Source organism: Hoplias malabaricus, chromosome 5 (assembly GCF_029633855.1).
Source record: "Hoplias malabaricus isolate fHopMal1 chromosome 5, fHopMal1.hap1, whole genome shotgun sequence".
Taxonomy (NCBI): Eukaryota; Metazoa; Chordata; class Actinopteri; order Characiformes; family Erythrinidae; genus Hoplias; species Hoplias malabaricus.
The window spans coordinates 27,605,158-27,632,383 of NC_089804.1; the positions used below are offsets into that span (position 1 = coordinate 27,605,158).

Consider the following 27,226-nt stretch of genomic DNA (forward strand, 5'->3'; position numbering starts at 1 on the left):
AACCCTTGAAAGAAGTTGCTTTATGCTCCACACAGTGGGTCACACATGTGGAGGCGATCATATTTGAAATAGGCTTAGATCTAATTGCTGCTAAGTTCCAGACACTCAGTGTCAGAACAAGGTTTTATAAGGTGAAAATCTGGTTCCAGAAATTGCCTGCCACTGCAGTTCATGGCCAGGGTCTAATTTCTGGTCAGTGATTTTAGCAGAAATTGTCCCTCGGTTGCAAACGAGGACCAATTATGGACCGATTGCATCAGTGCACTGGCAGCTGATTTGAAGGAATTCTAGATGACTGGATTTTAAGGATCCTGCCCACCCAGGATGACCCATTTGGTCTTGATTGACATGATCTTTGTGTGTGTGTGTGGTCATGTACTGGGCTAAGACGAAGAGTGTGTGGAGTGGAGTGACAAGGTGATGAGCGCCCGGAGGCGGTGCTGCAGGCTGATGATGAAACGCCCTGCTGCTGTCAGTGTGTCAGTGGCGGAATTTAAGCGGAGACGCAGCCCATCACAATGCCCACAGCGCTGGACTCCATCATTCTTCAGCTTAAATGATCCAGTTGGAGGCCAGAGATTGCGTAACACTGCAAAGTCGGGTGAAAAAAAATAAAGTCAATTGGTTGAAATGGCATGTGTTGTCTGTATGTGGGTGTAAGTATTACCTCAGCAGACTCTACTGTGGAAGCCCATTTCTGTCATTTAGCTGTCCAGCAAAGATTCTATCTCATAATTGCGATTCAATACTTCATAATTACAAGATTGTATCCTTTCCCATTGTTATGAGATCATAATAATAATAATAAGCATAACAACTCATATTTATGATACACAAGTGAGATATCAATATGAGAAACATTATTCATATACAACCTCATTATTGGGAGGCCCTAAGACCCAATTAACTGCTGTGTGTTTCATACATCTTATGTGTCAGGATTGCATCCAGATAAAGTTTATTCTCCTAAAAACACAGGTGTAAACGCACTCAGGAAAGCACATTCACTCAGCCCACTTGAGAAGGGGGTCTGATGGAGACATCTATTAGCCAGATGTTATGATGGTGTAAATGCACATGTCTCTCCATGCCACATTCATTGCTAGGACCTAGATGTGGAGGATGCCCATGCTTGGTCCCAGGCTGAATGTGATTGTGATTAGACAAAGAACCTTTCAAGAAAAATATCTATCATCAAAATATCAAAAACCTAACCCCTTGCCTGGGGTTATGATACAGGATTTTTTTAGATTTAGACGGGCTACTACTACATGACCTGTAGCCCCAAAATCCCACGTGTAGATAATATTGTCTTTGCTGACCCCTGACAAATTCACCCCTGTCCTACCAACATGGCATCTGGACATGTTTGCCAATTTGGACCTAGGGCTGGATGACATAGCTAACATTTATATCACAATATATTTCTTAAGTTTGGCCAACTTGATTATAATTCCAATGTCAGTATGAACAATATAAAAGCCACAGAAATACTGCCAATAACAAGCAAGAAACATGACATTACCATCAAAGGTAAACCTCTTGGCTTTGTCAATATTAATATTTTTAAACTAAATACTAAAACTAAATACTAAAAACTAATTGTGCGCAAGGAACTGACAGCATCGTCTTGTAATGAACAGCATCCGGAGAGATGCTGTAAATAAAACATAGTGAAATATTGAAAATGTGTCTAAATATCATTGCTATTTAAATAGTATATAGTAAAATATATTAAAGATTTCATTAAAAAAATATTAAATTAAGGGCAGCACGGTGGCACAGCAGGTAGTGTCACAGTCACACAGCTTCAGAGACCTGGAGGATGTGGGTTCGAGTCCTGCTCCGGGAGGTCCTGTGTGAGGAGTTTGGTGTGTTGTCCACATGGGTTTGCTCTGGGTGCTCCAATTTCCTCCCATGGTCCAAAAACACATGTTGGTAGGTGGATTGGTAGCTTCCAGGTAGGTTCCAGAACCTAGTTGGAATCATTGGGCCCAAGGCGGGAATACACCCTGGAGGGGGAGCCAGGGCAACACAGACACACACACACACATTCACACCTACGGACACTTTTGAGTCGCCAATCCACCTACCATCGTGTGTTTTTGGACTGTGGGAGGAAACCGGAGCACCTGGAGGAAACCCATGTGGACACGGGGAGAACACACCAACTCCTCACAGACAGTCACCTGGAGCAGGAATCGAACCCACAACCTCCAGGCCCCTGGAGCTTTGTGACTGCAACACTACCTGCTGCGCCATCGTACCACCTCTCCCAAAAACATGACACTGCCAATATTTTAATCTCATAGCCCTCATACTGGGTTGGTGAAATCCCTGGGTCCCAAGCTTCTAATCCTAAGTAGGCAAGCTCCTCCTTCTGAGGAATAAACAGGCCCTGTTAAAGCCCATTTTAATGGGAATGCATTCTTAATGATCCGTGCTGATTGTCTTTGAGAGTGAGGCTGATGTCAATCAAGGAGGGGGGTCATAACGTGCTAATAAAGGTATTCACAAATTAAGACGAATTTCCACCAAGTTTCCCGCTGCTAACATTTAGTTAATTAAGACGGAGGACTGGGAAATATATAAATAAATATAAAACAATTGAAAAGTGTCCCAGTTAAGATGAAAGCCTCCTTTTAGCCTTGATTTTGTTTGATTCATGCGCTCCAGAAGTACTTTTTTTTTTCCTTTCCGTGAGTCTGTTTCATACAAGCCATTAATTGCTCATTGAGTTAATGATTTGCCAAATCCAAAGATACTCCATCTCCCTTGGGCCATGGTACTCCCTCATGCTAGCTTCATGCTGTTTATGCTAGTAAATAAGAATTAAAATTCATAATGCTTATCTGAGAAGCTGTTGTTACAGGGGGCTTTTGTTTGCTGCTAGTTTATATACTAGATCGGAGATGTGTTGGACTTAAAAATTATTGGTTGGATTTAAAGCAAGGTTTGTAGATTAATGCCATCTATTTTGACAAGTACTTTTGGGAATTTGTGTCAAGAACAAGGGTGTTTGCTGGGAAGGCAGTCATCAAGGATAGTGAGATTGAGTAGCAAGAAAGTAAAAAGACTATAGCTGCTTTGAACATTGCATAGATAAGTCAGAGATTAGATTGTGTGGTCATTTGTCAAAGTAAAACAGAACCCCACAACCCACAATCACATAATCCTGATTATAATTGAAAATCTCTGAAATCTAAAGTATGCCCACACCAACTTTTGATACACCAATATTGTCCCAGTTAACCACTGTCTCAATAGAGTTGATGGGCAACTCAAACAAAGACATCCCACTGATAATGTGACTAAAGCTCACCATGTAATCCTGGAGATATTTGAGATCTGAAGTCTAAAATGCTTCTATTTCAATATTTGACTGAATGGAGAATAAACTTATCTGGCTCACATATTCAGTTATCACAATTAATTATTGTTTCAGACATTGGAGTTGACAATCAAATCAACCCCAATCTAGTGACCTCCACAACATCAAAATCATAAAAGCTTATCCAAACAATATCTTGATCAGCTCTGAAATCTAAAATGATGTGGAGAGTAGTCCTCACTCAAGGTTTCTGCTCTGTTTTATGTTTGCATATATTTACTGCTCCTAATTACTAGTGTATGAATGTTTGTCTTCACTATAACGAGTGGGTAAAATGCAGAATCCACATTTCATTGTACTGCTGTGCAATGTTGATTAAAGCTTATTTCAACAATTGGCCACAATTAACAGCGTACTCTCAAATAATCACAACACAGAATCAAAACAACATTTGATCAACACTAAAATCCAAAATGCTTCCTTTCCAATTTTCAGCTGAATATAAAACATAAAGAAACTAATTATTACAATGAACCATCACCTCAAGCAGCAGAGTTGAGCACACCTACCATAATCACTTTGAGATTCCACAATGTAATCCAAACAGCATTTGACCAGCTCTGAAATCTAAAAGGCTACTGGAAGTGACTGAACTGAGAGACACAATAGGTTGTGTTCAGTCACATGGTTCTGAAGATTAGCGAAATCTAGATGGACAACAGCAAGATAAAAATAGAATGGAGGAGCCAGTATGGTGTTAATTTAGGTGATATTATAAGAGAAATGTAAAAATAAATACATTACAACAAATGTATGGGGTGAAGCTTATGTTATCACATGTGATGGCACCTGCAAACAACCTACTGTAAAGCTCTCCTGATCAGATTATGAAAATTACCCATCAACTACAGGACCAGATTTGAGGGTCAGATTCAACTGACAATAAAGCTATGTTCCAAACACAAATCAGATTTGATCAGCTCTGAAATCTAACGTGCTTCCTTACCAATGTTCAATTGAATGGAGTACATATGGATACATTTTTTTTCATCAGCTATTGTCTCAGGCAACAGATTTGATTCAAAACATCAGTCTTAAATAAACATGGCCCCAAAAAGTGCACTGCAATCATACCATGTAATCTAAACCCTACTGTATCAGCTCTGAAATCAAAAAAGCTATTAATCTGAAGAACAACTGATAGGATTTCACTGGAAAATAGATAGATTATGACCATTATCTAAGGCACTAGATTTGATCTTCTACTTCAGTCTCAAACAAAGCATCCTCCCAAAATACTCTGAAACTACATCATTTGTCCAAACACTTTCTCATCCATGTTCAACTAAATGAAAAAACAAGTTAAAGCATAGAGATCAGATGATCAGAATTAAGCATCATCTCAGGCACTAGAAGTTGATGGTCAACTTCAACCTCAAACACTCCGGAAAGCACTCCAATCTGTTTCAATGCGAAGGATTGGGCTGCCATTCGGCTCTAATGAGAGCAAGCCAGGACACTTTCATCTCTCCCTCGCTTTTTAGTTTTTCAAAGGTAGCCCTTTCCGGGAATTTCCGCCAACGTCCTTTCATCCGAGGCCTCCATCATAATTACGAGGCTGGAGCTGTGACTCTACAGTGCCTTGTGTGGGTCTGCAATACTGGCTGGATTATCTATGGTCTGCTTAAACCGTTTTCCTCAGACAGCTAATGACTGAAGCTAGAAGCCAAGCAGCATTGGAGAAAATGAAATCCTTCCTTTTGCACTTCCGTCCCTCCTCTCTCCACCCAGACACATCCAGATTATTAACTCAGGGGGGGCTTTATTTATTTCATTTGCTGTCGTCTTCTTTTGGGCACAGCCTTAATTGTTGACAAGAATGCTTACTGTGTGCTACGCATGCCGAATTACCCAGCGTCCTCTGAGGCCTGTCCCATATCCTGCTGCTTTATATATTGTTGCTTAAGCAAATGACTATTTTCCTTTTTTTCCATGTCTCGCTTTGGCTTGCTCTCTTTCTCTTTCTCTATCTTTCCTAGTTCTTTTCTAAACCAGATACATTTTCATGCTTGTTTAGCTAACATTGAAACAGTGGGCTGGATCCAGAGGTTCCCTCCCACTCAGTGACTTCAGAAGCCTTTGCTAAATATAGCTCAAGAATCAGTGTGCCTGCCTCACCACAATGCTTGGCAACTTTTTTTTTTCTTTTTTAAGGCTTCATAAGACTCCGGCTTGCTCATTCAGCCAGGCAGATTAAGAGCCAATGTAATTAAATCCACGGGAACAAACCCATCAGGATGCAGAAGTGCTTATTTCCAGGCGCCCGGGCCTTTTCACATGAAACCCGCCTTACATTAAAAAGCATTTTTTTGCCCCTGCTTAGACACCCAGCCGCCCTCTGCTCTGCCCCCTAACAAGCTGCTTGTCTTCCTCCTCTTGATATGGGGAGCTTGGCTAGTCTCCCAAGGTTAGAAGACAACTGCAATTACACATAGAAAGCCAGAAAGTTCAAACAAAATGGCTTTGATGTTTCACTCCTAGACTATCGCAATTCTTCATACGCCTATGAGGGAGGCGCTAGTGTTCCATAATGTCATGATGCTTCTTCTTTTTTTTTTTTTTTTTTTTTTTTGCAGGACAGCACAAATCAGGCAGTATTTGCAAGTACAGCACAATCAGCAATCCAGTTATTTCCAGTGTTGGATTATATACACAAATCTTATACTTATTTTTAAATTATAAAAGGATATAACAAAAACATACATGAAATAAGCTGTTACACATGAAGTGCTGAAGTGCTGTTAGATAGCTTAGAATTATTATTATAGTTTCTAGGATAACTCTGCTCCCACCACCTCCCCACCACCATGTCACAGTGAGATGATAGCCAAAGTGGACATCTGTTGACTGAAGTGACCTAATGCAAGTCAGTGTCCTTCTCCAAATGTGTTGAGCTGTCCAAGAAACTATCTGAAAAGATGCAGAGATTGGAGGATGCAGAAGTTTTTGTAGTCCCTGTGTCTCTGTGGGTTTCTTCCCACAGTCCAAAACATACATTTTGGTAGGTGGATTAGCAGTGACAATTATCTACAAGTGTGAGTATGTGATGCCCTGTGATGGACAGATGACCTGTCCAGTCTGCATTTCTGCCTTGTGCCCAATAACTGTGGATAATTTCTCTAACCAAGAATTCTTTTTCAGTGTTGCCTGAATCCTTAATCAGTAAACCTTTATCTTGGCACAGAAAAACTATCACTGTGATAGTATGGTCAAGGGTACATATTCAGTACTTGTAGTTAGGGAACATAATTGTAACTTATTCTATTATAGCTGTAGATTTAATTTCATGTTATAATTTAATATGCCCAATATCATAACATATCCAGGCTGTGTGTTTGTTGTGTACTCCTCAAATGAGTGACTCTTATGTTCAAAACCATTGGCTGATTTGACTGTGAACTACTGAATTCATGATCTGAGCCCCTATGCTTTTCAGCAAATGCTTTAACTGCAGTTTTTTTTCTTACCATGCTTTAAACCCAGCACCCAAATCAGCCTCTTAGCAGTCGGGCAGTTTGAGCAAATGATGTGGAACTGGAAAACGGCTCAGCGTTTCATCAGATTTCATTAGACGATGGGGGCGTTCATGTAGCTTTTGATCACATCACTTTGAGCGAACAGCGCTTTGGGGAGGACCAGGCTGACCACCGACAAGACTCAGAGAGAGCTTCATGTGGCGGCTGCTTCATAACTCGAGGTCATGCAATTACAAACCAGGCATAGAACATGTTGTAATCTGGGTTCTGTAGACCAGCCATCAAGACTGGACATGAAGGGTCCAAAGGAGGATGGGTGCAGATCCCAAATCAGTGTGATACAACTCTGGTTGCCTCTGATCAGTTGCTTTCAAAGATGAACAGTCAATAGGAAAGCCACATTAGAGGGACTAACTCAGTATATATATATATATACACTAAGTTATATATACATTTATATTGATTCCTTCTCCTGTAAAGTTACTATTCTGGAGATTCATGCTTTTGATTGGACAGCAACAATATATAAAAATTTAAGACAAAGGAAAAATTTCTGATATATATGTGACCATTCTTTCATTCATTCATTAATTGTAACTGCTTATCCACGTCGCGTTGGGTCTAGAGCCTACCTGGAATCACTGGGCGCAAGGCGGGATCACACCCTGGAGGGGATGTCAGTCCCTCAGAGGATGACATGTTCACTCACACATTCACTCACACCTATGGACAATTTTTTGAGTCACCAAACCACCTACCGACGTGTGTTTTTGGACTGTGGAGGGAAGCACCCAGAGGAATCCCATACAGACACAGGGAAAACACATCACACTCTGCACAGACCACCTATTTAATGTATATTTTTATTTATCTATTTTGTTCACCTATGCCTAACTCCGCTTCTAGCTGCCATCACGAACAGAAAGAGGTAACGACGGACCTTTGATGAGCTTGGAAGTTGTGTCAATAAATTTATCTCATTCTGCTGCACTTTTGCATTCCTTAACGCTTTATTTCCATTCTGCATGCTTTACGTGGCATTTTATACCTAAAGTGTCTTAATATATTGCCTCAATCTGGAATGGTAAGCACATCATTTTGATTTAGAACCCTTTGCCAGCCGAGCCCCTCGTCCCCAGGTGCACCGAATAAAGCTTCTTAGCCCTGGGAACAAGAAACCCAAGCTTTTTTGGGAAGTTCACTGTTTGCCGATTCAATTACCCCATTCACGTTCAGCCATAAAAGGCAGAGATACATAAACATCGGCGGAAATTCATAGTATCAGATAAATCTGTCAGAGGGGCTTTTTTTTACACCTCTTTTAAAGGCTGGTAAAGGTATCTCAGACGTGAGGCATTTTTTTTTCCCTCTGCTATCAGGATGCCACAGCGAGTGTACGCCTCGTGAATAGAAGCCTAGCGCTCAGGGTGTGACATCATCGGCATAGGTCCACTGTCAATTCTTTCAGCCATGCTGACCATATAGAGGCACTTTGTAATTCAATTGCAATTACAGTCTGTGGTCCATATTTTGCTCTGCATATTTTGCTAGCCTCTTTTCATCCTGTTTTTCAAAGGCTTAGTTTGTGTTGCACTAATATGCATGGATCAGACACGGCACAGGACACTATTGCCTGGAATTTTTATTTTATTTAATTCTATTATTATGCTATATATATATATATATATATATACACCCCTCCAGGGTGTATCCCCGCCTTGCGCCCAATGATTCCAGGTAGGCTCTGGACCCACCGCGACCCTGAACTGGATAAGCGGTTACAGATAATGAATGAATATATATATATATATATATTTTTTTTTTTTTTGTGGATTATTGACACTAACCTTCAACAGCGTCCTCAGTGTGTCTTCCAATTGCTTTAAGATCATGATTTAGTATCCATAGAGTGGGTCACCAATATAAAGGCACCCAATTTTAAAACAGGTTTAGTACAGAATCTCAGACACATTCAGGCCACTACCTGTTTCAGTAGTGACTCTGTCATTATTGCCCTGAAACAGTGGCTCTCAAACACTTTAGACCAACTACCACCCGTTATCAAACCCAAAGCTCCAAGTACCACCTACAATTTTACCACAGAAACATGTTTGCCCCATGGTTCTTCTTCTGTTATGGCAGCAGAGAGCAAAATCTTGCTTGAATTTTTGCTTGTTTTTGTTGCTTTTATTTACTTGAAATTTGCATGCACTAAATTATCTAAAATAATTACTAAAATATAGAGATAATGCAAATAACTAGACCTTAACTGAATGTTTTAAACACAATTATACATTTATGAGAACATATAAAATGTATGTGCAATAAGAGTTAAGAAAGAAATAAATGAGAAGAGGTCAATTTAACATCAGTTATGGGTTTTAACAGGCTACAGGTAAAAACAGCGTGGGCTTGGGGCAGGAGCTCACTGCGGCTCTCTGCGCTTGTAGCAGTAAGTGAAGGAGGGGCGGCGCTGTGTTAAACCTTGTTTTAGGGCTGTAATGATGCAAAGAAGTGTTTTGTGTTTTCTTCTATTTTGTCTTCACGTGAACAGAATTATCGCTATGTTTTTGCTAAGCTTTAGTCCTTCTGGGCTTTGGAGTATTTCTCTGGCTTGTTTTTGGCTTGTTTTTCTCGTTTTTGCTTTGCTCTTTTTATAATAAAATCCAAATTACTCACGTCTGTCTCTAGCCTTTGCTTACGTCCAGTAAGCTGCTGAAACTGGGTTTTCTTTACATGCATTACTCAGAAAACAGAGGGGTAGCATTCCCTCCTGGGAAACAAAGTGAAGGAATGCTGTCACCCCCCCACCCACTGTTCCCTTACAGACGTAATCAACTACGTTGTATGTGTAGCACTTTGTATTTTTCTACAACACCAATTAATTTCATTGGGGCATAATTATAAAAACTGTGAAACATTATGTAATTTACACGTAAACACTTTTGATTTTCAGTGATGAATAACTTCCTTAAGTAAGTAGTACATTTTTGAGGGTCATTTGGCATACCACCTCTTGATGCTTCAGGTACCACTAGTGAAGTTTGAGAACCACCGCCCTAGAAGAACCACTTTAGGACACTTCCCAAAATGTCTCTAGAAGAGTATTCCCTTAGATTGGATTTAAAAAAAAATCTATCTAAAATTACTCAAAAGGAAAGTAAAAGTTGTTATTCGCCTGTGTGGCCCCTGGGGTCCTCTATGTTACCATAACAAAATATCAGTAAAATGGGGTGGCTGACCCCTCCAAATCTGTATAAGTCTTTGGGAGTTGTGTTTTCCTAGTTATCCTAAGAATAGAAAAGCATTTGCCAGTCAAATGGGATGCTCTGAGGCAGCTGCATACAGTGTAAGACCACCATACTCAGTGTTTGTCTGTAGCGTTGGTCTGTAGCTAAATGGATCTTGAGTGATCAAGCATCATCCCATACATTTGAAATGAGTTGGAGAATGTTTTGATTTAAAAGCCGTGCCAAAATGCTGCCTGTCGCTTTTTCTTATTCTTTGATGTTGATTTCAGAGAGTTTTAATAAAGGCGCATTAAAGGCGACTATGACGCTGGATAGTACTTCTTGACACTGGTCATCACAATAATTAAATTCATGTAAAATTAATGTCAATACTTCTTTTAATTTAAACATGGAATGGGTCATGTGTACTTTCACTGTAGGTGCTTAAACAGAAACAGCAAGCAGTTTAAAGTCAAATCTACTTTCAGAATGTAATTCAAAGCCAAACTTGATTTAAAGTCATGAGTTGAAGTAAATAGCCATTCTAATTGGATTTAACTTAAAATGTTAAAGCAGGTTTTAAAATAACGTTTTTGAGTCAAAGCTGGTGAAGTTTTTTTTTTTTTTTTTTTTTTACAGTGCATCACACCAACAGTGATATGTCTGCCAAATTTTGAGAACCACTGCTCTAGGCTTATCAAATTAATAATGTCCAAGGTTAGATGTGCAAGAATAAACCAAGTTGTGATATAAAATCGAGTGCCACCAAGTGTGACCCAGTTGTAGATAATCAGACTGGAAATTACAAGAATTAAATTAGCATCCTTTTAATATTATTGCAACCACACAAACACAAAAGGGAAACTAACTCTGAATCCCTGCTATCAGTGTGGCCATTCACAAACATTCAAAAGACATCCTCCGGAATGAATACGCCACTCTAAACACGGAATCTGTCAACAGCTATATTCCATTTGTGGGGAACGATGTTCTATAAAACCTGTCCAACCTTGCAGCAGTTGGGAAGTGCGCATTTGTGGATGGTGCATAGATGGGTCAATTGTTGTCACGGCCGTTCTGCTTTCAGAGCATTACTTCCACCCGAGCTGGTCCTCAAGCACGTAAAACACATCAAGGTTTTCATCGGAACATCCAGGTGCATAGCGTCGACCATCTGCTGGGTTCAAATTTGCCCGCCAGCTGAGCTAATGGAGACCATGCCCTTGAGGATCCGAACCCCTGCAAACAAACACAGCTCGGCCTCATCTTCAAAGCTGCTCTCGAAGTCATTTCCGCTATGGCTTGACTTTTTTTTTTTTTTTCCCCTTCCCCTCTCTCTGCTTCTCTGATGGATAAGTTTCTTCCAACGGGGGGATTTTTAAGGCTATTTCTCCTCTCTTTCATGTCTTTGTGATGCCTTCTTTTTTTAATTTTTCCTTCTCACCTTTTGATCTGCGAGCCAGCGCCTCCATGGAGAGGAAGCGACGTGATTAAATAGAGGAGGAAAAATAAATAAATAACTGGCCTCATTTCATTCCTCACTGCTATTGAGACTCTATTATTGGGCTGTGATGCAATTGACCCCTGTGCAAGATTGCGCAAAGACATCACAAAGCCAAAGCCCCTATGTTTGGTTAAGCTTTGACACAAGTTCCCATTTAACACACGCTTCGTCCACATTCGTTTGGATATTTCTGAGGTGGCACTGGAGCTAAGGTTCCAGGGGCTCTGGTTCTGAACACAACCCCTGCCTCAAGACACTCGCTGTGTTAGAAATGGCTCCCAATTCACTGTTCTCTAAATTACTCACTACATGATGCACTATTATATAGAGAACTGGATTCAGAAGGAGAGTCAACAATTTCAGACAGTACTTCATGTGGGTTTTTACCAAACAACGCAGTGTATTTTGTGTGTCTGCTTTCCCTTACATGAATTGTATGCTACATTTGCAGTGCACTCAAAACAATTGTCCACTATATTTCTGGACACAACTACAAAATGGCAGAACCCCAAAACATTGCACAATATAGTAGATAGGGCACAGTTTTGGACACAGTGATCGTCAGGGTGGTTGTGTTCTCACTGTGTCTGCATGGGTTTCCTCTCACAGTCCAAACATGGTAGGTGGATTGGCTTTGTGAAAGTGACCTTGTGGAAGTTTGATCTATGCCGTTTTTATAAGTTGGAAAACTGTGGCTGTTCTATGCAGGATTCTTTACTGAAGGAGTCACTGTAAAACTTTATGGGTCTGTGTGTGCTCCCGACACATAGCCTGTCCCAATTCTTAGACACATTAAATAGGCTGCCTACTGAGCTACCTTAATCTGGCTGAATGCTAAGGCAGCATCGGACCCTTCCTCAGCCTCTTAGGCAATCCCATGATGCAACACAAACATAACTCCCATAGATTTCGCTCTAGTTACAGGGCAAAAATAATCTAAGAATCGTGATAAAAATGGGAAAAGTGGACTCCATCATGACACGCTGAGGCAATGCTAGCTTTCTGAGGTAAGTAAACACCAGTCGAAAGCAGTGGGTGGGAATAAGCTGTGACACAATCATTCTCTAACTTCAACATCTCAATAATGTGCCTCATGAGGATAGACATATGTTAGAATGCTGCCTATTTAGTGCCAACTTAGATAGGTCATTATGGGGCAGACCTTATGATGTAGCATTCAATTTCTTAATAACTGATCAAAGCTGGTTAAAGTTTGAATCTATAACCAAATATGTCTTAAATTGTATTCCTTGCTAATCCTTGCTTGATCTACTGTTTCTTTTTAAACTCCTACTGATATCATGTAATTAGACAGTCCAATAGGCTTGGAGGAGAAAACTAACTGCCCAGTACAGTTATTCTAGATGACAGATGTATCATGTTGATTTAATGGGAGATTTTATGCAGAGGTTCACATGCACTTGCCATTTTTGTTTTGAGCAAACCCACCCAAATCCATCTTCCAAAGATCCAGCAACCTATGGCCTGTGGGTTAGTTTGACACTGGCGTCTCTGTTGTCTTCACTGTGAGACGAAGCTTCTTTTGTCCTTGACTACAGCTGTATATCTCACACACAGCAAACAAAGCATGACTTTTGCCATCCATATCCTCCCATCTCTCCCCCGCATCCATGCTCATTCCCAATCCGGATCTCCACTATGAGCTCTTACAACACCACATTTCACCCAGTGAGCCGGAAAAGTGCATGATATAAAGTGTGCTTTCCAAGAAGCTGTTTGTCTTCTCTCATCCAGCCTCAACTATGTATTGAGCTGTATTTGTTGTTGTCTTTTTTCCCATTTATTTTCTTTCATCTACAGCTATTTATTGACTTCTTCTTTGATGTAAACCTCAATGCTGCCTTCATGGTGTAGGTTACAGCCCTTGTGTTTAATTAGATCTCAATCAAAGTTTAGGGTAATTCAGATTACACTGATAACATTCAATTCAGTTTTGATTCTGGATGTTACTCAGTGGAACTGGTCAGATAGTAATTGGTGTCCTACTCACAAATAACTGCAAAATCCAGAACCTGAAAGTAGACTAGACCTGGTTAAAATTCCCTGTACCGTATATGTGTTGCAGAAAAATGCCTGGTGTGCAGTATACCAGTAAAGAATGAATACATCAATTCAATTAGATTTTGTTATTGTATTTATATGTATTATGCCAATGTGCCCTCATGAAGAAATTGATTGTTTCTGATATCCATGGCACAGCAATTAATGACAGGGTCGCTGTCCATGGTTCTGACGTGAGTGACATCATTGCTGTCTGTGGTACTGAAGTCAGAATATAACTGTTGATAGTGTCGGAAATGGCTGCTGTCCATTCCACTGCAGTTACAGGCAAGGCCACTGTCCATGGTTCTGGACTTAAAGTTGACATCTCTGGCTGTGCGTCTGAAGCAAATTGGATGGTTGAGTTTGTGGAACTTAATTTAGTGTTGTGACCCCTGACCATGGTACTGAAATGAATATCAGAGTCGCTGGAATTTATGAACTTAATGCATAAGTAAATAACTGAATACCTGGACTGCATCAAATAATAGGGGCAGTTCATGAACTGTCAAAGTATATAACTTGATATTCACTGCATCATCACAAATTTGCTCTTGCAAGGTGTCTCAAGAATGTTATTTCATAGAACACAAATCTATTCTGCTTTTTCTTGCTTTCCAGAAAAAGCTGTAGGGTCAATGTCTGTGGCACTGAAGTGAATGATATGACCACTGTCCGTGTTACTGAATTGAATGGCAGGGTCGATCTCTGTGGCACTGAAGTGAAAAGAAGGGTCGCTGTCTGTGCTGCTGAAGTGAATAGTGGGGGTCATGGTCTACACTGAGGTGAATTGCTGGGCCCTATGGAGATGTGAAAGAGCACTCTGTTAAGAAGCTTCATGAGCCATTAAGTGAACTGTAGCACAGAGGCTGTATTGAAATGCAGTCCCTTGCAACTGATCACAGTGACCTTTGCAGCAGTGATCATACACAACACAAGCAAAGCAAGGGACACAGAACAGAGACGGGAGAAACAGAGAGAGAGAGAGAGAGAGAGAGAGAGAGAGAGAGAGAGAGAGAGAGGGCTGTAGATAATAGAAGAGTAGGAGGCTGTTTGTGGCACTCAGAGGATAAAAGAGCAAACCAGTCAGATTTTTTTTTTTTTTTTCACTTGAAGAGCAACAGTTTAGAGGAAAAGGTTCATACAATGGATCATGTTTGTGAAATTGCTGTGATGGGACACAAGGTTCTGGCTGAAGGCCCTTAGTGCTTTTGTTCACCATCTACTCAGTGAAGAAATGCAGATCCTGTTCTTTCTTTCTTTCTTTCTTTCTTTCTTTGAGAGTAGACTTGTTGATGCTGTGTTATCTCCAGTTCTTTTTATTCTTCTCTCTTTCTCTCTCTCTCTCTCTCTCTCTCTCTCTCTCTCTCTCTCTCTTTGATTGTATATATTATTGTTTATTCTTCTTTATCCATGTCTTGTCTTCAATATCTCTGTCTACCACTCCTTCTCTATCTCTCGTTCTATCTCTCTTTTTTTATCACCTTTTCTTCTTCCTGTTAGTGCCTCCTAAACATTTATTATGTCTATTCTTACATGGACTCATCTGTTTTAGTTCCTCGTCTTAGTCAAACAGCCTCTCTCTCTCTCTCTCTCTCTCTCTCTCTCTCTCTCTCTCTCTCTCTCTTCCCCCCAGCCACTCGTCTGACTGCAGTTGGCCTGCCGCAGCCTGAGAAGTGGCTGAAACACATCCAGGGCCGAATGAAAGGGACTGATACTGCAGTTTCGGGGTGTAAATAATGCATGGCCGGCTCCCTGTGGGACGGCGGAGTGCTTTGCTGTAATAGTGAGAGTGATTTATTTAGTGTCTGTGAGGGACGCCTTTTCATTACGGCTGCGAGTCTGGTGAGGGACAGTTCGTTAGCTCTGTTCCTCTGGGGGTTGGGGGGTGCTCTTGGTACTTCAGTGCTGCCCGCTGTCAGAGCCGCGCTAGCACGCAGTACCATGCCCACTCATGTGTCAGGATTTTCTTGCTGATGAGGACGGCACCCACAGAGACTCTTGCCATTCACTGTTGACATAGAAATGTCACCATGGTTACGCTCCCATCCTGCTCCATTCATCCGGTTCCCACCTAAACGTGACCCAGATTTGATTTGCTCACTGCAGTGTGGTTGCTGGTGTTCAGATATTCACACACTCAGTGCCAGGCATGGGATAGAGGGGTGTATATTGATCCAACACTGGGCTGTGGAACAGTGGAAAATCGTACTCAATGTGGGTCAGTATATGTATTATATCCCTATCGAAATTCCATATATTTTAAATATGGTTTATATGATTGGGGAATGGGAAAGACGGATACATTTATCTCATACACAACTCCTGAAGAGCTCGCTGGAGAGTGATTTACAACACCCAGAAGCACAGAAACCCACTACTTCTCTATGTTGGGGGCTGGGAAGTAAAGTATTGCACTGTGTAGTATAATTACGAGAAAAAGTCTGTTCAAATCAGTTAGCCATTTTAACATCTTCATCCTAGGGTCTAATGGAAAACTGTTAGCACTGGACGCTAATGCGTTTCTCTGCTCTTCTGTCTGAGTCTGAGTGAGTTATTCACACACAGGTCATATACAAGCCTTAATCTACTCACATTTTGAAGAGCATAAAACAACATGGGCTGCTCTGAAACAGCTGTACATGAGCTCAAAGGCACCATTAAGTGTCAGCTTGGGTCGTGTGTAACAGTGGAAGTGCATTCTCGGGAATAACTGAGCACCACTGCATAGCTTTGGGATGAGCCGATCCAGAACTAATCACACACACACACACACACACACACACACGTACACAATCATACACACACACATACTCTCTCGCGCATACATTGATATACAGACTCAACCATATACCCTTTGCATCTCTCTCTCTCTCTCTCTCTCTCTCTCTCTCTCTCTCTCTCTCACACACACACACACACACACACACACACACACACACACACACTGTGTGGAACAGCAGTGGCTGGGTTTCCTAAATTTAGGCCAGCAGGAGTCTGACAGCATGTAACAGTTAAAGAATAATGCCCCTCGTCTGAAGGAGTCTCTCTCTCTCTCTCTCTCTCTCTCTCTCTCTCTCTCTCTCTCTCTCTCTCTCTCTCTCTCACTTTTCCTTTCATCCTCTCCCCTGTCCCTTCTTTCTGTGGATTTTGGCTCTTTCATGCTGGGGGTTTTTAGAAGAGTCTGCTTTGCATTCCCCGGGTGTGGAAACAATACCTTTCTTTCCATTCTTTTTTCCATCTGACAGCCCCCCTTTGCTCTAGCAGCGATGGGCTCTACGCAGAATAATGAGGCGTGATTTCAGGGAGTGGGAGAAACAGAGAGAGAGAGAGAGAGAGAGAGAGAGAGAGAGAGAGAGAGAGAGAAGGAGAGTATGGGGTTAGAAGCACAAAAAGCTAAAGAGAGAGAAAAAGAGCATTTCTCTTCCTCCTCTTTGCTCCATGATCTGTTCACTCCTTCATCTGGTCATGTGACCGTGCCGCTTCATTAGGCCGCGCTGCTTGATCACAGACCCTGAAATCTCACCCCCACCCCGCTCCTTCATCCCGGAGACCACCGCTCACACACATCATCATCATCACTCCCTGTTCTCTCCACAATAACAACCGTGACTTTCTCGTCCCACTGGCTCTCTGTCTCTCTCTCTCTCTCTCTCTCTCTCTCTCTCTCTCTCTCTCTCTCTCTCTCAGACGTATGCCTATCATGAGAGACTGAGCACCAGAAATGGCCTGCCTTGACAGAAAAGGAGCGATTAACTGACATGCATAATAACCAGCTGTGGACTGCTGTTGTTTGTGTGACGTCTAAGGGCAGGGGCTACAACAAAAACACACCCAGAGGAAACAAAGTGGCAGGCACCAGTAAACACAGCAGGGCATCTCACTGAACAGCTGCAAAATGCCTCCACGAAAGCTCTTAAATAACTGCCGTCATGCCGTGAACCAGGGTGGGTTTAGTGGCGTGACTGTAATCAGCACTGTGCTCCCAAATCAAGGGCCAATATTTAAAAAAATATGATTATTATTATTATTATTATTATTATTATTATTATTATTATTATTCCATATAAATGGATAAAGCCATTCAGGGTCCAGAAATGCTATTTATGTGTGTATTTTATTTGAACACAAACCAGAATTATACTATAGTCTTAAACTGGAAATCTCTCATTCTCTCAGAATGGACAAGGGTCTTTTGGCAGCACTGGTCATGGTGGCCTTGCCCTGAACCTTCCTCCTGTGTTAGCTTTCTGTTACTATCTCTTACATTAATGGGTCAGTTTTGACACATGTCTTAAATTAGCCATAAGATCCCCTAAAACAATTAATTATCAACCAATTTGCTTCTTACCTCTTGTTGACATTGTTAGGCTTCTTTATCCATCAAAGGGTTGGTTTTAATTTTTCATTGTTGCAGACTGTAAACTGGAGATGTATCCTCTACAAAACACCAACTCTAAACTGACTGGGCCTTACATGTCTGGACATATCTGTCTTTCCTTGTTTTGTGAAACAGGTAAATACAGAAGCCCCTAACTGAAGGTCGAGTGGTTGTAGGAGAAGCCAGCTGTAGGCTGTTGGTGTATAGTGTGTTTATGAGTCCAGATTTGGAACCTGTGTTTGTTTTCTTATTTAAAATTATACTTGGGTTGAAATGGACCCCAACAACAGAAAAGCCATAATTTTAACAAGACCATTTTATAATTTAGTAAATAAAATGTATTGTTTTATTTAAATTGAAGTTCCTGACGAAGTCAAAAATTATTGATGCGATAAACAAATTTATGGAGAAGTTGTATGCATTTAAAAACGGGAACCTCACAAAGCTGGGGAACCTGAAGCGGCGGAACCCAAATCTCAGGAGATAACTATCGACTGGGCCAGCTTGACCATGTGGTAGAACATCGGCCCATGATGCAGAGAAAAGCCCGTTCATACAGCACCTGGTTCATACACTGCTAGGCAATCCTTCGCTTAAGGGCAAGGCCTCCCAGTTTTATTTTTATTTTTATTTCCCAGGCTGTGGTTTTCACTCACCAGGGCTTCTTACAGAACTGATCCTTATTCCCACTCATTGTAATACCTCACCAACTGTCCCAGCTACCCACAGGCTTTCATTTCCAACTGAAATTGTTATTGAAGTCCTTTCTCAGCCTCACAGTAGTCTCAAAGCACAGTGTAAATGCCTGGCAGGATGTCCAGCATGGTCAGGCCAGAGATCAACTGGACTCGGGACTCTGGCCGTCCCTCCAAGTTAACCGATCTGCCAGGAGATAGCTGGCCACTTCAAAACACAGAGGCCAAGTGCTCGCTGCCGGGGACGGTCATGATTATTTAAACCTAGCCTGCGGATATCTGAACTGATGTCTGGCTACATTCACATTACAAGCCTTAGCTGAGGTTTAGACCTTAGAGCATGAATGATATATCCATAGCCAATTCTCATTTAACCAATCTCATTATAGTTTATATGAATCCTTGAACGATTTCTGCTACAAAGATGCACCCTTCAGCTGTGTATATACAGCTTGTTTAGTAAAGGACAGACTAATAATATTGGGTATTCAGGAAGCTCTATGAGGTTTAGTGCAGCTTGTGTTCTCTTCGACACATGTTGAGCCATCCAATGATGTTGCACTGATAACGATTTGAAGTAGAAGCAGTGGCTGGATTAAGTGGATTCAGTGGATGTAGCTTGGTAACACTGGTTGATAGGGGAACCCTAGCTAGTGGATGGGAATTCGTAGCACCCAATAAACCAAAAATAAAATCAAATCAAATAAATGAAAACACATATCTCCAAAAGAGGTAATAAAGGAAGGCAAAAACTTTCTTAACTTTTAATGAAAATCAGTGTAAAATAATTTGATTAATTTATAAGTTAATTTATATATAAAAAAACAAATTGGAGAATTTATATGTCCAATTTAAATGGTGCAGTTTCTGAAGTTGAGGCATTGACAAACAATGCTCCTCACATTCCGCCCTTCACAGAACTGGCCAAAACTAACACACACACACACACACACACACACACACACACACACACACACACAATTAAAGAAACGTGTCGTCTCTGCACAAAAACCAGTGCCCTGAATCTCCACGAGTTCTCTGCGTCAATACAGCTGAGTTTCCCCCCGCCGCAGGGTGTTTTTTTATTTTGTTTACTCACACACAGTGTTTTTCGTCTTTGCGGAGGTGTGGAGGCTTTAACTGATCAGCGCTGTTTGCCGAGTGTGTTTGTGAAAACGCTATGCTCCCTAACACTGCTGGATATCGACCGCTGCAGTGTTGGAGTGTGTGACTTTGCTTTTAAGGGACCGCTGAGACCCTCAGTACACTGCAAAAAGCTTCTAATGCAAATATGAGGGCAGGCTATTGTGTGTGTATACACACACACACACACATTCGCAAACACTCAAACACACTAGCGCCTTTCAGCACTGCACTCAATCAAAAATTAATACAGTCAGTCACACTCTGTTATTCTTACATAGGTAAGCAAGATACACAAATACTGAACACACACACACACAGTCTTGTGTTCTTAATACTGAACTTAACCAGAACTACTACTACTGCCATAATAGGGACATGATTTTTGTCCCCACAAGTACAACAAGTCCCCACAATGTGTTGAATATTAGACCACACACACACACACACACAGGACACAGTAAACCCAGTTATACAGAGAGAAAAACAAAAAAGGCTTCCATATACATACTGTACACAAAATACAGACACACACACACACTGCTCTAGTCTTTCCACTTCTCCTTTAACTGTGACTAAGGCCTCATTATGCATGAGTGCCAACAGCAGCATGCAGGAGCCTTTATCCTCCGGCAGCACACACACACACACACACACACACACACACACTCACTCATTCACAGTGAAGCACAGCATAGTGTGGGGAGTATAGGACATTCACACAAGCACCACTGGGAAATTACTAACATGAGGCCACACACTCACACACACAATGCAGAATGCGAAGCTACCTAATCTGAAGGCCAGGGACCTAACGACGTCTGACCAGTAATCTCCGCTCCTTCTGCTGACGCATGCTAATTACCAGCACGCCGCTAAACGCCAGACTTCCTCCAGCTAATAATAGTTTACAACTGTTCAATTTAATATGCTCAGCCTGGCAGAGCTCATACACTCCGAGAAGTCGGGAGCCCTCAGCTCCAGTGCTGTTCATTAGAACTCTCTGAGGTGCAGCTGGGATGGACGCCTTGAAAAGCCTCTAGTTTAATTCTCATTTGTAGCCCACTGACTTATACTCTATGCTCAAACACTCCAGGGCATTCAGAATCCAGCTGCTTTAACGTGACCCAAGTGCCCCAAACCACTTGTGACTTCTTTATTCTCCAGGGAAAAGCACTGACCTTTAAAATTAGAGGTCACCATGCCCAGTGCCCGATGCCTGCAACAGATATATTAAGCCTTTGGTTTGTAGATGGGTTGAACTGGGACCTCCATCCAGTACATCTGGGATGTTAGGGTGTAGTTTGCAATTTAGTACCAATAATCCAACATGCATCAGTAGCAGACCTTGTGGCTGAATACAGCCATACCTTCACAGCAATGACCCAACACCATGTGTAAATACATTCAATTGAATACAAGACAGTAAACATAGTGATAGAAAGACAGTTGGCCAGTTAATACCCTTGATTTCAGCATAAATGTAAACAGCAAGAGTCTATAGTTTATAGTGTTCCTTGATAGAGTGTAATGCAAGCAAAAAAGGACATGGTTCTGATGAGACGGAAGTTTACAGACAATGAAACAAAATTAGAAATGTTCAAAGGCACAATCAGAAACTCCAGACTGAAAATAATTGTGATGTAACAAAGCATGCATTATTGCATAGTTGTAATCATGTAATTACATGTAACTAGCACAATACAATGACATTAACAACTTCACACTTCACAGGGGGAAATCTTGCATTGGGGGGAGAGGAAAAAAACAACAACGGATAAATCCGGGAGAAGAGGAGTGGGATGAGAGATATTGACCCCATAGGTGTTGTGTTTGTTTGTTTTTGCTGAGCTGAGTGGGTGTCTACTGTGATAGACTTTGGAAAACAGCCGTTTAATTAAATGCTGGAGGGTCTGCCTACACTCTGCCCATAATTGGCATGCCATTTTTCTTTTTTTTTTTTTTTAGTACATTTTTTAACCAGAACAGTTCTGCGCAGTTAGAAGCTGAATCTGCGAACTAATGTCGTTTTGCTAATCCAAACTCATCAAAGCAACTTTGGAGGAGCCCAATTATAAAATCCCTGTAGAGGAAGTCACGCGTGAAACTGCTGCTTTGAAAGCAACAGCTCCTGCTTTTAAATCTTAGAGTTATTACTGTGGGCTTGCAGGACTATATGAATGTAACACCATGGATGCATAATTAATTACGTAGTGTAATGAATTACATTAACATTCCATTCAACGTCCAGTGCACAAATTCAAACATTAAACTAATGCATAACATTCAAATGACCTCCTTAATTCTACGCTCATTTTTCGTTGTATCAGCTCCACTGACCTTTGAGGTGCACTTTATACTTCTTCAACTACAGACTAAAGTCCTTTGGTTGCTCTGCATACTTTGATAACCCCATTTCACTCTGTTCTAAGTGTTGGTAGCAGTGGATCAGACACAGCAAAGCTGCTGGAGTTTTTGAACACCTCGTCCATTCACTGGCCACTCTTTTAGATACATTTACCTTATTTGTCCACCTTGTAGATGCAAAGTAAAAGAACGTAACTGCAGAGTTTGTGCTCATCGTCCTCTGTAGGCCTTCACTGGAGGTCACTGGTGAAACAGTGAATACACACTTTGCTCTGAAGGAGACGCACATATTGGAACGTTGATGTTGATTTTAGCCAAACACATAATGATGTTGGATCATAAATTCATCGGATACCAGCTCATGTCCCATCCACTGCTCCATAGCTTAGTTACTGGAGGCACCACCCCCTCAGCCCCCCCCCCCGTAGCCAACGCTTGTTATGGGGCATGATGACATTAGGCTTATGTCTTTTTCTACATTCACCATGGTGATGGTGAGGTGGAAAATGGTGATCAAAGCTAAAAGCGACTTCGCAAAATACAAGGTGAAGCCTGGCATAAAAAAAAAACACTGAGCCCTGAATGTTTCCTTCCTTCCTTTTTTTTTTTTGTGACGTCTTTTGGTTTATCTTTGAATGCCTCCTTGCCCTCCTGCTCAGAAGACCTCTTTGAAGGCTTCCTTCACTGCCACGGGAGATTACCATCCAGCTGGTGACCATGCATCAATACACTGTGACAAACAAATCAATGTTAGGGCGTGAGGGGGGAGTGGGGATGATAAAAACATGAGAAAAAGAGAAAAATCTGATTAAAGTGGTGCTGCAGAGACCTTTTAATATTGAGCAAGGGTTTTTGTTCAGTAACGAAGCGCGACTGGAGGAATGTGGCACGTAAACACAAAGCAGGGGCCCGCAAAAGTATGCTTAGTAGTAAATAATGCGTGCCACCGTCTGCTACTACCGCTTAGCTCGAGCGTGTCTTATTAAAAATGCATAAAAATGGGAACCCAGTGCCACATCGGTTTGGGGTATTTAAGCATGAAATGAGTCCTGGTGACGAGTGAATTGTACTCAGCCAAATCCCCAGAGCTGCATTAACACCTATGGTGGTCCATGTAGGGAAGTAGTCCTCATGAAATGTTTACAGCCGGTATGACCTCAATTTCAGTATCAGGCTGAAAATTGGCTGTTTAGCTTTCACTAAGAATTTAATTGTTTGTAATACAAGGTCTGTGTCATTCTCCTTGGCCTTGTTTAAGAATAATATAACAGTTTTCACATCATATTAAGTACATGTAGCTACCATGTCGTCACATATTAATAACACATACCTATTACAGTAATGATTAAATACCAGTGGATGAGCATTCTGGTTTTCATTTCATTCATTCATCTTCTGTAACCAGGGTCATGGTGGGTCTGAAGTGTATATCAGAAACGATATGAAATACTAAAGGGACAAGAATGTGTCTGATTTTTTTTAATTACAATCATACATTACACACAAAAAGCATGCAAACATAGTTGTGCACCATATTATATATAGTTATATTTAAGAAATGCTCATATATGTCCAAATATATATATATATATATTGATTATATTCTAGTTTGTTCATCCATTCACCCATTCATCTATCCGTCTGTTGGTCAGATCATTTGTCTGTTCATTCACTAATTCATTCATTGATTCCTCCATTTTAGAAGCTGCAGAAGGCAGGAACAGAGCACCTAGACAGAACATCAGTACATCGCAGGGCATCGCAAACTCACCCAGTCACTCACAACTGTGGCCAATTTCACACACTCACCCCATCACACAAACTGTGGGTATATTCCACATATTCACCCAGTCACCCACACACTCATTTGTGGACAAAAACACACATTCACTCACACACACTTTGGGACAATTTCACACGCTCTCTCTCTCTATCTATCTCTCTCTCTCACAAACACACACACAGCAGTGAGCAATTTTACACACACACACACACAGACACGTTCACAGTCACTCAAAATATCTCTCATGCACACAATTTAGCAATGTCACACACTCACCCAGTCACTCACACACACACACACACACACATTATTATTCTTTGCAGTTTGATTAATTAACAGTGTTGCATATATTTTCACATTTGGGTGTTAAAATTAACTCAATTTTTGTTTTTGACGCTATCCATATGTGACACTATCCATAGAGTAAATTTAACACTAAATTCAACTCTATAGGTGTTAAAATAACACTTTATTTTTTACTGTGCACATTTGTGGGCAAATTCTGGACATGGTAAGTGTACATCATGGGGACCCCATTACATCATGCTGCCCATTGCTCCAGAACAGTAGGTTTGAGAACAGCTCAGACTTCCTCTCAGAGGATGTTCTGAGGTGTTGCATGGGCCCAAGAAACAACGTGGCATCTGCACGTTAATCCAGCGTGAACCTGGCTGACACCTCATCAGCACAAAATAAAGGCGAAATCCCTTCACTGGATTACTGATAAACCCATAGAGCCCACTCTGACTGCCTTAATAACAGGTGGAACCCAGGAACTGGGTGGGCACTGATGAACTCGGAGTTGGAAATTGCTGCCGTCTGCTTTTAAACACATCCGTTATGCTCTATTTTCGCGTGGGAGGAAATGGACTTTAAAAACAGCTAGTCAGTTATATACACACGTACTGACCACATCCTTGTTTCCATACTCACTCTCCACTCTCTCAGCCCCATGGAGCACAGTTACAGACTGTAGTCCACCTGTTGCTCTGTACTTTGTTACCCTGTTCACCTTGCTCTTCAAAGGTCAGGAACCCCCTCCCCTCCCCTAAAAGACCCCCACAGAGCTGGAAATATTTGGCTGATCATTCTCAGCATTCTCTTGTGTTTATGTGCATTTTGCTGGTATGAGTGGATCAGACACAGTAGTGCTCCTAGAGTATCCACATGTTGTCTACTCTGTTAGACACACTTAAGCCATTGGTCCACCTTGTATGGTCAGGGGAGCTGAGAGAATGGGCACTGAGTGTAGAAACAAAGACGTTGGCGTAATGTTATGGCTGAATGGTGTATATGTATAGGCTTCTTGCTCCATGCAATGGACAGATTGGACGGAATGTTGCGTTCATACAGTATTCCGTACACGGACAGACGCGTGGCGTAATTGAAGCTGTCGTTGTCATTACGCTGCAATGCTTGGCTGCAATCGCAATGCAACATTCATTCAGACTAAGCAAACCTACAAGACGGGTCTTTTTGAGCAGAAAGTGACATTTTTAAAACTGCCAAGGCGTATCAGCAGCTCCGGCTTCTGCATAATGCACAGCATCCGTCTCTTCTCTCGCTCAGACACCGGTGCTTCCAGATGGTGTGAGCTGCTGTCTGGCGGGGCGAGTCTCTTCTGGAACGCTCTGAACATATGCAGCCGGCACCGGCTCCTCCGTGGCCTATAATGGCTTCTGGGCCATCTGTCTTCCAGAGCCCTGGTCCACCTCTCCCTCTCACAGCTGGAGGCCGCCAGAAAGTTACATTTTCATGCGGAGAAACGGTAATGATTGGTATTCATTGCGTAATACGCACCGTTCAAAAAATATACTACTCTGTTTTTCTTTTGGTCTCCTCAACAAAACTGTCCTGATGGACACCATAGATTATGAGGCAAGTGTGTGGTATACTAATGAAGACCTGGAAGTGGGTGAAGCAGGTTGATCGACAGGTTGGGTGTAGTACTTCATCCTGAGATGGGTCAGGGTTGGGTCCATTGCTCATCAGGAATCATAGGACGCAAGGTATAAGCACATAATGGAGAGAGTGCTAGCTCATCACAGGGAAGCACACATATGGAGCTAAATAGCTGTTGTAAGTATTTGAACCTGGATGTTGTAAATCTGAAATATATTTATCTGAATGTGTTTGATTTATACATATGTGGCATTAGATATATTAAACATTCAATTGCATATTTCATACATTTCATAGTTTTAACAATGCTTTTGTGTGTGTGTGTGTGTGTGTGGGTCTGTGTGTGTGTGTCCAAAAATTAAACTCTTAAAATAAAAATGTAAAAAAAAGAGTTGGTACAACTTAATAAGAATAAGACTACACTTATAAAGGTTTATAAATGTTTAATATCTGTTTATTAATAGTACTTCATTATGTTGTTCATATATTAATAGTCATTAATAATCAGTTATATTCACATGAAAAGAGTGACCTGGTGTGTGCCAAATAGTGAACCATCTACGGTTAAACCTCAGATCTTGCCGGATACAAACCCCACTTTGTCTCATCCATCAGTTGACATTAACCCTGTCATCTCCAGCACATATTTGTTAACATTCATGTTTAACCGTCTAACAAATTAACCACCAACAAAGTGTATTTTCATATATGAACAATAATTATATGTTTACATTAACATGTGAAATGGCTAGTTCCACATCCTCAGGTCTGAGCTTATTCTTTGCCTTGATATTTTCAGTCTGAAACTTTCAGTATCAGACAATAAAGATGTTACTATTTCCCTTTCTATCACTGTTACAAATGATTATTAATGACCTATAAGGTGTTTATAACCCAGTTAATAACATGGAACAAAACCATTTATAAAACTGCATAAGTGTAGTCTTATTTTAAAGTGGTGCCAATCATATTTAGGTCAACAACCCGGGCTGGAAAAGTTATTGACACTAGGCAACAACAACAACAACAACAATATTTATGTTTATCAAATGCCATATGAACATAATTATTGTTTTGTTTTTAAACAGGTAAATTTAATTAAATATAATTAAACTATTCAAAATTCAGATTCAAATATTATGTCAGTTATGTAGCTCCAGTAACACATTAATTTGTAGATAGATTGACAGACAATTTTTGACTCTGGGAGGAAACAAGAGCAAATAAATAAATAAATAAATAAGCATACTGTTTGCTTTTATCATTCAACACTTACATTTCTACACATGTCCT

The 27,226-nt window shown here is 41.1% G+C and overlaps 1 protein-coding gene across 2 annotated transcripts in view; it reads left to right on the top strand.

Moving 5' to 3' along the window:
• igsf21a (immunoglobin superfamily, member 21a) overlaps window positions 1-27,226 on the top strand; it is a 336,305-nt gene that overhangs the window by 162,064 nt on the left and 147,015 nt on the right. The window lies entirely within an intron of this gene.